The sequence below is a fragment of the Zonotrichia albicollis genome, chromosome 5 (genome assembly GCF_047830755.1).
Source record: "Zonotrichia albicollis isolate bZonAlb1 chromosome 5, bZonAlb1.hap1, whole genome shotgun sequence".
Taxonomy (NCBI): Eukaryota; Metazoa; Chordata; class Aves; order Passeriformes; family Passerellidae; genus Zonotrichia; species Zonotrichia albicollis.
Genome location: NC_133823.1, coordinates 54,413,621 through 54,429,157, shown reverse-complemented (window position 1 = coordinate 54,429,157; position 15,537 = coordinate 54,413,621). Strand labels below are relative to the sequence as shown.

General features: G+C 39.6%; 1 long non-coding RNA gene across 1 annotated transcript in view; it reads right to left on the bottom strand.

Annotated features, from left to right (window-relative positions):
• Positions 1–4,527: 4,527 nt before the first annotated feature.
• Positions 4,528–15,537, bottom strand: part of LOC141729043 (uncharacterized) — a 102,987-nt gene continuing 91,977 nt past the window's right edge. The window contains exon 3 of the long non-coding RNA XR_012580288.1: positions 4,528–6,502. This is a non-coding gene — a long non-coding RNA (uncharacterized LOC141729043). The remainder of the gene's footprint in view (positions 6,503–15,537) is intronic.

Genomic DNA, 15,537 nt, shown 5'->3' with positions numbered 1-15,537 from the left:
TTCCTGCTATCAGACAGAATTGATTCTGGTTTTTCATTTTCTGAATAAATATCTAGCCACCAGCTACTGACAAAGAGGAGAGAGTACTGAGGGCTGCCAAGATCAGTGTAAGGAATTTTGGCAGCTGTGGATCACTGAGAGAAGAACATCTGCTATATGCATCCTGCTGTATTCTGGCAACTACCTGCTTAGCATTAGCATGCCCAGGAGCTTCCATTCTGGCACACATCTAGTTTCACTGAGGGCAAACTGTTTCTCTCTGAAGCATGCATGTGTCCATAGAGCCAGGCAGAAGCTGAGCAAAGGTTTTGAGGATCCAAATTTTGGATTAGAGATCAGTGTCAGTGAGACAATAGTGACTTACAGAGTTTGTGTCTGCTGAAGACAGTCTGGAACTGAACAAGTGTGGTCTACTGCTTAGTTCTGGATTTAATTCTTGTTCCAACAAACAGGCTGAGGTGATTCTAACTTGTGAGTTGCAGACTTCACTGCCCCACTGTTGTACTTTAGAGGTTATTCCCTTGAGAGGAGAATTAGCAGAAAAAGTTACTTCAGTGGTAGATAATGGTGACCTATCACCTGGGGTGGTTAAAGAGCAGACAGGTATCTAATTGGTCCAGAAAGCCAATCATGAATGCATTCAAACTGAAAGACAGTAGGTTTAGATAGATATAAGGAAAAATTCTTTACCTTGAGGGTGGTGAGACACTGGAACCTGTTGCCCAGGGAATTTTAAATGATTCATCCCTGGAAGTGTTCAAGGCCAGGTTGGAAGGGGTTCTGAGAAACCTGTTCTAGTGAAAGGCGTCCCTGCCAATGGCAGGGAGGTTGGAATTAGCAGATCTTCAGGGTCCCCTTGCAACCCAAACACTTCTATGATTCCATGAATCCATCTGCAACCTAGCTACTGTGGCACTGACCTTGTTTTCCAAAGCACTTCTGGAGAGATAACCCAAAGACCTCCAGTCTCTTTGACAGCACTCCATTAAAACAAAAAAGATTCTAATTTGAATAGTCACTGTTAAAGGATAAAAAAGGAATGCTAATGAGGTCATTAAAAAGTAACTGGATGCAAATCAGGTTCATATAGAATCCTTAGCTTTCAGTGGCATTAAAATGCACATATGCTAAGTGGCATAGTAAGAACTCCAGAAGAGTCACCAGAAGGAAAAGTACCAGAGTAGAATGGGTCTGACGACTAGCAAAACCTGTGGGAAATTTTTTTTAAAGTATGGGCCAAGTGATCAGCTCTGGGACCACAATGGTTCACCTACTAGTCATGATGGACAGATTTGCAATTATTATGAACCTTGAGTTCACACTTGACTTTACTAATTTGTATCTATAGTTTTCACAATTCCATTATGAATGCATGGAGTTTTGAGCCACTGTAAAAATACGATTCCTTTACTGTTAGAGCAAGTGGTAGAATAAGATATACCTAAGTAGAGGTTGTTTTGTTTCAAAATCATGGTTAAAAAAATCTTCAGGTTTTCAGTCTTTTCGAAATTGAAAAGTAGCTTATATAAGATAGATTCAACATCATTAGGAAAACACTGCTATTGCTTCTTAAAGAGTTGGCTTATTATAAGAGGAAGGAGCTTTCAGCATTTCTTTTTTGCTGTCATATATTCATTGTTTCACAAAATATTAAAATCATATCACTATGTTATTTAAAATGTTATATTTTCAGGACAGAACTGTGGTCTGGGGTCTTTATAATATTCTTTCTTCCTAGGAGTGTGTGATGATTTATATACAGGGAATGTATAATTAATGCCAGAGTATGGCCCAAAAACAAGTCAGAACTTTTGCAATGCAAAATTAAGGCAAAATATTTGGTAGGATATTACACCTGTATTTATATACATGGGCAGCAGAGACGTGTGCTGCATCTCTACTCTGGCAATGAGTTCTAAGGAGATGGGAATATAGGATGTGCTCAGAGAAGCCATTACCCATTTCTGACACCCACTACCACATGTGTTTCACAAAAGGTTCCTATTCTCCTGACAAGGTCCTAGTCTGATCACACAGGACTGTTTGGATCTTGGCATCTCAGTGACTGAATCTTGGCATCTGAGTTTGCACACCAAAGGAATTCTGAGAAAAAAATATTTCATTCATTGTGTATTTCATTGTGTATTCTGAAATTTGGGTTTATTTTGACTGGGACACACACACCCCCTCCATGCATTAAACCCATGCGCCAAGTTTTCCACAAGAACAAAAATCCGATTTTCTTGCAGCAGAGACAGCCTGCCTCAGATTTTGACTGCCTCACAGCAAAGCAGTCAATCAGAAAGTCTTTCACTGGATTTGTGCTCCTTTCTTGGTTTGAACATTTGTTCAAACCAAGCTTGTAACTGTGTGACAGTTATGAGTAATTCTAATGGAAAACTGTTTTACTGACAACACCTTCAATCTTCACTTCCAAAAGTTCAGTTTTTATAGGTTGTTTAAAGTCTAGGGATCCTCCATCTTGAAATCAAATCTTGGTATATCACTAGGTTTACTTCTCAGATTGGCACTCACCTACAGATTATTTTCCAAAATTGCCTCTTAACAACAAAATTAACTGCTTATTACACAATATTCTCTTTGGTATTAAAGGTGGGATAACAGACTGGGAACAAATGGAAAATGTCTTGTGTTTAGTCTTGAGTTTGTTGGAAAAGAAATGAAATTTAGTAAAAATGTTTTATTATAGTTTAGTTATGAGTTGTGTGTGTGAATTGGTTTGTTAAAAATAGTTTTGTAGCCGTTGATATTATGTGTTGAGTTCTGTGTAACCTAGTAAGTAGTCTTAGGAACTTAGATAAACATTAAACCAGGGTAGGAGAGTAAAGAAGACCAACCGGTTTGGGGGCAGAATACAATAGGACAAGCAGAAACAAGCAGAAGATTTATGATTTTGCTTGTGAACTAGGGAATGTATTACAAGGGGTCTGTCGCTTGGCAAAGGGCCACTGTTTCTTGGAGACTCTGTTATGAATTGCATGAAAAGGAGAACACCCGTGTGTGAATTTTGGGGCTCTGATTTGGAGACGCTAGTCTGCAGGCCCCCGGGCCCTTCAATAAAGCACCGCACAAAACTTATCCAAGTTTTGTGTCCTTTATCAATCGGGCAACAAGTTGGCTCCCATTCCTGAGCCGTTAACACATGATACATATCAGGTGCTGTACAGTGCAGATGAAGCACAGTTATCTGTGATGGACACTCAAGAATGACCCAGCTGGACCAGAAGGACTGGCTGGGTGGGAAATTCCTGTGTTTATCTAGTCTAAGACACTGTGCTTCCCCTGAGAGCTGAGGAGACCATGACTCCTGGTCTTCTGTGTCTCTTTCTGGTCTAACCCCTCCCAGTGTAATTTTCTTTCTAGGTTTGCCATGTGGTGCACCTGCCTGATTGCTTCTAACCTTAGAAGGGAGAAAGAGACAGAGATAGGAATTATGCCACATGTGTTATTTCAAACCATTCAAGAAAATACATTTTAATTGGAGTTAGCCATCAATCACAACAGCAGCTGTAAAAGATGTCAGGGAGCAGTAAGATCTAAAGGAGAAGGAGGGAGAGCAAGAATGCGAGGTTTCCACAACCAAACACACAGTAGGATTGAGCAGGGCAAGGTGGGGTTTGCAGTTCCATCTTTTCCTGCACAAAGGGCCGCCTTGTCCAGAAAACTTTTGGAGACTGCCATTAGCAAATATTTTTGACAGTGGTTTCCCCAGCAGTTTGTTTTTTTCCTCCCAAAACATGAGATGTGATTTTCAAATGTGTCCCATCTCACATTTTGATTATTCAGATTTCTCTGTCCCCAGTGCAACTTTCCCCCAGGAGTATCACTGAACCCACAAATGCATCATTTTTTATCAACAGGATATGAAATCATATGTAGTGATGAATGGACAGAATAAAACTGGCATTCTGCTGCAGTATATTAATTTTGGCACATTTGTATTCTCTCTCCTGACAGGTTGTGTCTAAAATATGTGCTAGGGTTTTTTTATCTATGCCCTACTGGATTGTACTTTATTCTTTCTTTCTGTGTTCCCATTTGTTACATTATTTATTTATATGTCATTTTTTTTCTCTGCAATAAACTATCCCCAGTCTCCATCTCCATCATGCCTTCTCCCCAGTCCTTAAAACACACAGTCAGTTTCCTGCAGACAGTTGATACTTGTCTTATGGCAAGCTTCAGCAGGCCTGTTCTCAGGTTTTGCATTTGGGATGGAAAGCCTCAGTGTCTGACAAAGCTACTTAGCAAAGAATATCTCTAGACTCCTACAGCATTAGTAACACCCTGGAGCAGCACATTATATTGTTAAAGTATTTATTTCTGAGGTGGTTCAATAGCACAGAAGAGAATAATTTTTAGGAGGGCTTCCCTGATCTTATGATTTTTTGAAGGTCGAGTGTGCCGCAAACTTGAGCATAGCTACAAAGTGAAAAAAAGTAAGGGAAGACTTTAGTACCCAGCATTACTGACTTTAAGCCCTGAGATTTAAAACGTCCTGTTGGATGTTATGTTGTGTTGCTTCTACCACTAGCCAGTCACTTGGATTGCATGGACAACCTCTTACAATATTTCCTTTAATGGGGAAGAAAAAGGCTTGTTACATAAGTTTGGAAAGTTGAATTTTTAGAATATTATTAATGATATTTTAATAGTCATTCAACAGATTATGGATGTTAATATTTGTTTGAGACAAGGACATCTAAAGGGTTATGGTGAGTTGAGCATTGTCATGCTCCTTTAAATAAGAGAGCTCTCAGAACATCACTTTATGTCATGAAGCATGAAGAAGAAACCTTCATCAAGGCCCAAACTGATAAGGTGCAGAATGCCGTGTCATACATGAGTATTGGTAGCTCAGGCTTGCCCCAGCAACAGAGGTGTGCAGCCCAGGGCTGACGCCAAGCCAAGAAACTCTTCCCCAGGAGGTCTAATTAGCAGTGTGCTAAGTGGAAGTGGTGTGCTCTTACTGCCTCTTGGATCTACAGCCAGTTCAGTAAATGTCACTCTCAGGAACTCTGCACAATCTTCCTTCCCAGTGCTGGTGCACCTGGGGGAGTTTTGAGGAGTATTGCATACTCTAGGAATTGCAGCAAGGCCACTACTGAACCCACATATCTGAGTGCTGTCACTTATGTTGCCTACAGTCTTCAGTTTGCAAAACCCCAAATATGCCTTGTAAAGCCTTCAATAAAACAGTTTATGAGCCTCAAGATGGGATCTTCCTTTAGCAGTTATATCAAGGTTTCCTAAAATGATTAAAATTAAGATAACAATTTCATCACTTTACTATGTAAATTTATAAAGCAAGCAAAAAGTTCACACTTCTGCTTCTAATTACTGATTTATTTGTATTGAACCCTTTCACAGTCTTTTCCCCTCCCATACTTTTAGTACTGTGCAGAGATTATTAGTGATGAAGATAGTTTGTACGCTATTCATTTTCTGCAGCAGTTTTGGTGTAGAGAGTGCTGAAAGCTCAGTCCAAATGCAAGATGTTCCCAACAGGCTGTGAGCTTTCTCAGCATAGTTTCTAACCCAGGAGCAATAACAGCATTGCCCTCACAGCATAACTATTCCAAGGAGATCCAATATCTCTGCTCCTCTACAGCAGTTTTGAAATTGAAAGTTAATGTCTTCAAGAGAGCTTTGAAAGAGTTCATTCTAAAGTCAACATTATATAATGGAAGCCTGCCAGTTTAAAATTAATGTGAGAAAACAGGTTACTCATGAACTGCCATTATGGTATACTAAAGCTGGAGACTTTATTTCTAGCTGTGTTTTAGTAAGAAAAATATGTATTGCATCATCCATCAGAGCTTGTTAACTGTATCCACTCACTTACATCCTTATCCTCAGTAACACTCTTAATCAGAGTCAATCCATTTTGCATATTGAAGGAAGATAAGGCAGGCAATATAATAGCTTGAGATTTCAGTAACATTATCTTGCTTCATAAATATAAAAACAAGTCTTCCTTGGGATTTTTTCAGTTTCTTGTTGTTGTTTTTAATACCATCTAGCTAACTATAAAAGTCTTTTGAGCATTATCTTATTCCAGAAAACACATGCATATATGTTTATATAAATTCATGTGGTTTTCTATTACATGGGGAAAAAAATCCCCAAAGAGGAAATGTAAAATTTTAACAGTAACAGCTCCAAGCTTCTTAATTTTGGGAGGAGTAAAAAGAAAATACAAGACTCGGTTCTTTCTCTGTGTTGGAGGTTAAGACTGCCAAAAATGAGCAATGAGCAGGTGTTCTCTGACTAATGATGAAGCCAAATAAGATGGAACCTAGTGGTCACAAGAAAAGTTACTATGAAGGAACCCTATTTTGGTTAAGTCATTTCTGAGATGTTAATAAACCAAGGCAGAGACACCTGTAGATTTCCAGATTACACTGGGACTCTTGGGTTGGTCTTTGGCACAGTCTGGTGTATTCTGTCTTCAGAGGGGTAATCAGGAGGTCATTCAAGGCTGAAATAAATAGAAAATAGTTACATATTGCTCAGTTATTTACTCAGCACACAGCTACAGCTTTCACCCTAGTTTCACTGAATGCAGAATTCAGGTCCATGTGTGACTGAGCTGATCACAGAGTTATTGCCTCTGGAAATAGAAATGTCAACACCCACTGAAAGAAACTGAGACCTTCCTGTGGATATTAATGAGGGAACTTGAAAACTGAAGAAAGAGCTGTAGTCTCCCAGTGTAAATATCTCATTGATAAGAAATAAAAGGTCCCAGGTGATAGAAATCCCTTTCTGGAGATCACATTGCTCTTAGAACATTGCCTTTTTAGTAATTTTGTGGTAGTCTCTAGGTTTGCTAAGAAAACGTGCAGAAGTGCATATGTTTACATGTCACTGTAGGAGAATTGAGTTAGAGAGCTCTCCAAGGAATAAGGATAGAGCTCTTCCTTCTTGCTTTCAATTCCTCCTACAGGGTACTGAACTGACAAAGCGGTTACAAAAATATTTTACCTAGGATAAATATACAGATCTAACAACTTACCTGCATACAGAATCACTTGAGATAGGATCTGTAACTTAATTTGCTTTGCTGATCCTCGTCTTTAAAATGTGACCCTTCCTTTCTGTGCTGTGCAATGGAAATTCCTTCCTGATGCTTTCCCATGTTACTCATGGAATCTAATTATTAACAGTATTGTATCTCTGCACTTCTATGGAAATGCAAAGGTGCTGAAATGGCCAGCTGATGTTGATTCTGTATATTATGAGATATAGTACATGAAGTGCTTAAAAACAGTAATTTCATCATTATGAAACCATATCTTAGAAAGAAAACCAAGGCATGAAGGGCTGTGCTTGGAGCGCATTCAAGTGGATCAGGGAGAGTACAAGACCTGAGTTTTCTGAGCTGAGCTAGGGTTTTAACTCAGTCTATATTGGTGGGAGATGAGCAGGGGGGAAAAGAAGAGCAAACAGAAGAAAATAAAAAAATAAAGCAATAATGTGCTAACTAGTGCAGGGATAGACTTATTCCTATCTCTCTGAGGCACAAAAGTGAGACTGAAGGACTTCTGCATGGGAATCTCCCCCTTTTGTTTCTCTTGGAAATGGTCCTTCAGACCAAGTATCTGCTGGCTGTTAACCAGCTGAAATTTCATCCCTAGGAGTGTGTAGCATAAGATCCAGCCCTCTTTTTGAAGATTAATAGGCTTTCATTTTCAGGGCTGTCAATACGGTACATATACAGTAAACATATAACAACTAAAGCAGTGGAGAAATGAAGGAGAAATATGGGTGACATCTGGCTATCTCCTGCTTATCTGTCTACATTGGGCTTTTGTTTTAGCTTTGGTACTGTTTGAAAACTGTTATGTAATGTCAAAGAATATGCAGGACGCAGGAATTTTTGAAGAGTAACAGTAAACATGATTCATACCTATGTTAAACAAAAAATTCAAGGAAACTACTCATCTCCCTGTGAAGATTCCATATGGATGTACAATGAATAATTTTGGTATTTTCTTCATGGAACCAGATTTCACCTTGGACAGTATCACTACCCTCCATTTGTATGCTAATCAGATTCTTTAGATGAAATGTCCCATTCCATTCTTCTGAAATATATCACATTAGCTACAGCTTTAGCTTTGCAGGACTTGCCCTTATATAGATCTGGATTCTTCACAATTTAACTTACATTTATCCACAGCACCACTGTGACACTTAGGAATAAAGTCAGAATAAGCACTTTGTAAGATCAATGAAGAGAGCAAAACTAGTGTTGGGACAAGATTGAGCTTAAGTGAAATAGAACATAGAGATGTGTTGACACACTACTGTTGTATTAAGAATTACAAAAAAATGTGTATGAAAAGATGTGATTGGAGAAGTAGATGAATGGAAATTGGAAGAAGACACCAAGAGAGCACATACATAAAGGAAAAGAACAGATGCTGGAACAAAATATTTTAAAATTTTGATAAATAATAAAGAGCAGGTAATTTATTTGTTTAGATATGCCTATCTGTTTAATAGGGTTGTGTAATAATTAATTCTGTAGTTCAACCGCCTAAAATGGTCTAGATGGAAATGCTTTTAAAATATGTTTACTTGCTTTGCACCACAGCAAGCAAAGTCATGGATTTCAACATTGCATGGCAGAACTATATGCCATGAACTAGATGTTCCTTCTTCAGAATTTAGAGTCAAATAAAATGATGGGACAAGTATAAAACCCAAGAAATGTTTCCCTGCTATCTTAGTGCTGAACCATGAGATGACTCAGTCAAGAAACCCAGAATCTGTTCTTTTGTTACCTCCTGTCCCTGATGGGTACTCCCTGCCAAGAGAAAAGACAGTCATACACTTTTTTCAAGATAAATATCCTGGAATTGAGGCAGATACTGCTGGTGCAGCTGTTCCATTCAGCAAGATGTCATATATTTGTTACCAGAAGCACCACGACACTGCAGGTCAGGCTGTTTGGGAAAGGCAGCCTGGCAGGAATTTCTCATCCACCTTTGATGACAATTCCAACCACAAAGCTCTTCAACCTCACCTCTTTGTTGATAAAGATTTATGTTTCATGCAAACTGGAGCAAAGATGTCCAAATGCTCTAAAGCATGAGTTTTAGGTACATGACTGAAGGATAAATGTTGAAATGCTGGATATTCAGGATACAGAAGCGGGCACACATTTCTTATCCCCTCAGGAAACTCTACACCTGAGTATCTGTGAGTACTCCCAACATCCCATACTCCCATCTGAGAATATGGAATAGCCTCTTGCATGAATTCAGTTTCTCCCCCATACAAAAAACTATATTGTAAAGATTTCTGGCCATTTGAAACACCACTAAAATTCAGGGAATTTATTGTTTTGCAAGGAAAAAATATAAGATTTATTAGGTACCTTCATCTTTCATCATCAGAAACATATCATGAAGGGATTTTGCAAGAGAAGAAACCTGAGTGGTAGAGGAGCATTCAGTTTGAGATTACCTCAAAACTCAACTTTCAGAATAGGTTGCTCTATTGGGAAGAAAGTGAAATTAGATTTTCTTATTCATGTTGGCAGAGAAGAATCCTTCATTACAAAACAGTATTAGGTGAATGCACCTTGCTGCTAAGGACAGGGAAATGCAGAGGCAAGGACTTTAGAATGTTAAAATAAAAAGGCCTTTCTGGAAGACTGTGTTTAGAATGAAACATTTATTCAATAAGGATCACAGTTCTTATTTATTTTTTCCAATGTTTTTTTCATGCATTTGTGGTAATGGAAACAATTTACAGATTTATTTATTATGTTTCTAGGGTTAGCTTAATAGTTATTTACCATATGCAATAACAATATAAAAACAACAGTGATATTTTTCATCTCTTTAGTAATAAGGTGGGCTGATTCAACCTTTTTTTAAGCACAAATATTGGTTATTTTACATAGAAAGCTGAGTTTTGAGCTGTGAGGAGTTGTTTCCCCAGAAGAAATTACTCTTTTGAGTGTGGATTTTCTCCATGCTGTTTCCATCCTGTGAACACACACTTGTCCATTCTCCTCTACAAAATACTGACCCAAAGGAGGACAAGGTGAAGGAGCAGAGACTGTGGAGTTGCTGGTGTGTGTCTTTAGTAGATCAATAATACTCCTGTTCACACTATGAGTACAGGGGAAAGCTGCATTAAATTTCTAGAAAAAATTTCTTCTAGTGATTCACATAGCTTAAACACTTTCCTTACTTTTTAATTATGATTCTATTTTTTCCTCAGATTTAATTTTATCATGTTATGAAGCAAGTTCCTGGGAAGCCTGTGGAGTTTGCTATATACCAATCCTACCCCTATTTTACTAGAAAAGGAGATTCCTACCAGGCAATTCAGTGTTTTTCTTCACCTTAACCCTTCCTATTTTATCAGAGTAGAAAAGAGTTTTGGTCTGGGACCCATCATAATTTAGCCAGAAGTTCTGTGCATTTGATGTCCATAGCTTTACAGCAAGGTAGATCTGATTCCATACACTACTCATATCTTATTCCATGCTTTCTTTTGGGAGTGTTCTTACTTGCTTAATTAATTGTGTATTTTATTTTTACAGATAAGGACCCTATTCAGTAATTGTTGGAGATTCACAGTTTTTTGACTCTGATGTTTCTGCACCAGCACACCTAAACTACATTTATTCTAGCAAAGTGTTGGTACCATCACTGTCCTGTTGAGGATAAACAGTGTGGTGTGGTAACAGTGTATGGATAAAAATGATAGGTTGTGACATCAGTAGACTAGGTTTCTTGCTAATTTACTTTGGTTCTCCTACAGATTCCAGTGCACACAGAGCTGTTTCTACTCTCTACCACAGCTGATCTACTACAGGTCCTTTAATAGGATATTTTAAAGCTGGGTCAGATGTATCTGCACTGTAGTGACTACAATACATATATTGCTAAGGATTTAAATTTCCAAAAGAAAATAAGAAGTGTGTCATGCAGATCCTTGATCCTGAAGGCTACAGAAAGGGTAGACAGTTTCTCTGCCTTGAGTGTTGTTAACACTTCCAACCTTAGGAATATCAGTAAGTGTGTGAGCAATTTCTAACTTTGTCACTTAACTTGAAGTTTCCAAGTTTAGATTGACAGCCAATTTTAGCACTTCTTGATGACTACTTCTCTGATATTCCTTTCACTGAAATGCCTCTTTATTTTTGTTTCTATTTGCTACATTTAATGTAATATTGATTATTAGAAATTTCATACATCCTTTCCCAATAAATATGATAAATATACAGCTGACAACAGGCTATAAAGCAATACCAAAATGATATATGGTTCCTGAGTCAAACCTAGGGACTATTGTGAAACATATTGCAAAGGCTGAACCCTCTGATGGATAGTATCACTAAACCATTTGAACAGAAATCTGTGCCTTAAGGAAGACTGGAAGAATTGTAGAATCAGCATAAAAATTAATTTTGTACACCTCTCACCTTGAAAATAAACTGTTTTAGGCCAGTTTCACACATTGTAAAAGCTGGTTTGGAGGGAGTATTACTCCCTCTGGCTCACATCACCTCCTCACTGCTGTCAGTGCAGGGCGTGCTGACACTGAAACCCAGAGGTGTGGCTGTCACCCTGCAGCTGTGCCCTGGGTACTCCAGGCTGGTACCTGTGCAGCTGCTGCCAGTACAGAGTTCAACATGCAGCGTGCCAAACCTGCCAGTGACACTGAGCTGGCATTTAGGGCAGGTAGAGATGGAAATGTTGAGACTCACTGATCTCCTCTGGCTGTAAGAATCAAGCTTTGAACTGAAAGCTGGCTGTATTAGTCATTCTTGGGACATTAGCAGAGGACTGATGCTGCACTAATTACAGGGCTTCTCAGGAGAGTTTAGGGTTCAGGTACAGTACAGAGCACCAATGCCATTGTTAAATGTCAAAGGTGACAGTGCCCAGCTGGTCAGGAGAGAGAGAGAGAGAGAACCATCCTGCAGTATGGCTACTGGCATCCACAGAGGACCTCTGCAAGATGACCAGAGGACATGCAGGCTTGTTGCAGTCACATATCTCACTGCAGCATGGACACAAATTTTACACATAAATACTGAGTGCCTGACTGCTGACTTAGAGGAAACATACTGTTTGGGGCTCCAGAAATCTGCTAACTATGGGGGAGAAATCTGTGTCAGTTAGATATGCCAAGCAAATGCAAGAAATGTGGTTGTTGAAATAACCCCTCCAGATTCTAACAAGCCTCTACAAACGTGCTGATATCTAGAATTAATTACTGGGCCCTTGTGTTGCAGCATCAGCTGGGGGCTGTGGCAAGGATTGCTGACTTACTGTGGAAGAAGTGTGCTAAATACCTGAGCCTCTGCTGCTGAAGAGAGTACAAATTCAAGAAATGTTTGAAAGAAATGACATTTTTTCTGTGCTGACATAGCCTTCAGAGTGAAGCATGTGCAGCCACCCTTCCATGTAGATAGCAGTCACAGTTTCTTGTGTTAGTTTTTCTTATTCTGGCTCCCGTGTATCTGAGTTTTAACCTGCAGGACAATGTTAAAGCTCACCTGGAAAAAATGAAAATCTGCCTGAAATTATCAAGGACACAGAAATTAGAAAAATTAAGTGAAATTATGAGGCAGAAAAAATTGAAAAGGAAAATAGAGGGAAGTGGCGGAAGGAAGTGGCGGAAGGAAGTGGCGGAAGGAAGTGGCAGAAGGAAGTGGCGGAAGGAAGTGGCGGAAGGAAGGAAGGAAGTGGCGGAAGGAAGTGGCGGAAGGAAGTGGCGGAAGGAAGGAAGTGGCGGAAGGAAGGAAGGAAGTGGCGGAAGGAAGGAAGTGGCGGAAGGAAGGAAGTGGCGGAAGGAAGGAAGTGGCGGAAGGAAGGAAGGAAGGAAGGAAGGAAGGAAGGAAGGAAGGAAGGAAGGAAGGAAGGAAGGAAGGAAGGAAGGAAGGAAGGAAGGAAGTGGCGGAAGGAAGGAAGTGGCGGAAGTGGCGGAAGGAAGGAAGGAAGGAAGTGGCGGAAGGAAGTGGCGGAAGGAAGGAAGTGGCGGAAGGAAGGAAGGAAGGAAGTGGCGGAAGGAAGTGGCGGAAGTGGCGGAAGGAAGGAAGTGGCGGAAGGAAGTGGCGGAAGGAAGTGGCGGAAGGAAGGAAGGAAGGAAGGAAGGAAGTGGCGGAAGGAAGGAAGGAAGGAAGTGGCGGAAGGAAGGAAGTGGCGGAAGGAAGGAAGTGGCGGAAGGAAGTGGCGGAAGGAAGTGGCAGAAGGAAGGAAGGAAGGAAGGAAGGAAGGAAGGAAGGAAGGAAGGAAGGAAGGAAGGAAGGAAGGAAGGAAGGAAGGAAGGAAGGAAGGAAGGAAGGAAGGAAGGAAGGAAGGAAGGAAGGAAGTGGCGGAAGGAAGGAAGGAAGTGGCGGAAGTGGCGGAAGTGGCGGAAGTGGCGGAAGGAAGGAAGGAAGGAAGTGGCGGAAGTGGCGGAAGTGGCGGAAGGAAGGAAGTGGCGGAAGTGGCGGAAGTGGCGGAAGTGGCGGAAGTGGCGGAAGTGGCGGAAGGAAGGAAGGAAGGAAGGAAGGAAGGAAGGAAGGAAGGAAGGAAGGAAGGAAGGAAGGAAGGAAGGAAGGAAGTGGCGGAAGGAAGTGGCGGAAGGAAGGAAGTGGCGGAAGGAAGTGGCGGAAGGAAGTGGCGGAAGGAAGGAAGTGGCGGAAGGAAGTGGCGGAAGGAAGTGGCGGAAGGAAGTGGCGGAAGGAAGTGGCGGAAGGAAGGAAGGAAGTGGCGGAAGGAAGGAAGGAAGGAAGGAAGGAAGGAAGGAAGGAAGGAAGGAAGGAAGGAAGGAAGGAAGGAAGGAAGGAAGGAAAAGAAAGAGAAAAGAAAGCAAGAGAAAAAGAGAAGATTGAGGTCACAGGCCAGAAGTATGGAATAGAGAAAAAAAAAAGGCCCCTGGCATCTTTGGAGCCATGGGGTACCTTCAGGGATGCTTTCTTTGGGGACTTGGCATGACATGAAAGCAAAAATAGACTCCACAATTCTCAGGACCTCCTTTCCCTTCCCATTAGAGCCATGTACATAGAAGGATTGCAAATTTTTTTTAAGATTTAGTGGTTATGACCTTGTACCTCCTACAGTACAGAGGTTGCTTGTGGGGAAGAGGGAGAATTGAATAAGCAAGGTGACATAACAAGTGTATTTGTGCCAAATATATCTTTTTATCTTATATATTTTTTTATTCACATAAATGAATGCACACATTTGACCTCAATAAGATTGGAAAAATAGCATTAATCATTTTGATAAAATAATTTGAAATACCTCTCCCATTGCTAATAAGCTTGTGTTGTTCTAGTTATAAGTATCCATAAAAATGTGTGTAATGTTGTGTTAGGCAATAATTGAATATCTGTGAATTATTATTATTGTTTTCACTTTACTGCATTCTGCCTAGGTAGTACTTGTAATGTATTAAGCTCTCCTCAGGCTACATAAAAATGTAGGCATTTCCCACAATATGTGCTAATCAGTACAACCAAAATGTTCATGGCAAATGTCAATCTGTGAACCCAACTCAATTTAAAAAAAAAGTTTTTCTGTATGCACGAGCATCGTATGCAAAATACACTTTCCAGATGTTTTTCTTTGTTTTAGGAAAATAAAGTTGATAAAAAATGGCTGTCAGATGCAGACCTCAGAGCAAATGGAATTAAACTGTCAGAAAAACCATCTTAATCTTATGCCCTCAAGTCAAGTCCTTTGCTCAGTATTGCTTTAAAAACCTGCCTAACCCAGAATTTAAATCCTACTGAAGTCAAGATTTTTTAATCTAAGCAGTTAGAAGTGCTCCTGGACTGGTATATACGTTGACAGCAAAATCCATGTATTTTAATAAAATTTTAAATATATATATATATATATATATTCAATATGTCTGTATTCAATAGATTTACAAAATCCTTTCCATTAGTCTGAAACAATATAGCAAAGTAAACTTATGTGATACATGTAAGAGATAAGCTTTCCCCTCCTCTTTCAGGATAGATTTTTGAGATGAATCCCATCCATTTCCTCAGTTAAATCATCCATAGTTCTGCTGTAAGGATACTCAAACCCTTCCACTGTCACGTGAAATGGTGTAATATCAGTCAGTACTCCAGCCAATCAATGTCTACCTGTTAACCACATGATACACAGCACAATGAAAATATGTTTAGAAGTAACTGATCTAAATAGATCCCAAGTACAAAGCCTGACCATTAGTCTGAATTATGTTCTGTATGTAAGAACTGTACATAAGAAAGAAATATATTTTTCAAACCTGTCTTGCAAAGCTCACCAGATATTTAAAATATCAAATAAGTTGTCTAGCTTTCACCATGCTAAGCATTTTATGCACTTTCATAGTAGATCAAAATGCATTAGTGAAATTATTATAGAGATTAAGACTAGGAACACTCTGAAATGTGTGTTATGTTTCTTTAAAAGTAACCTTTCTCTCCTCATTAAAATGGTTATTGGTAAAGCCATTTTCCTCCCCCTGGAACTCACAGAATAAAGCTAGTAAAAGAAA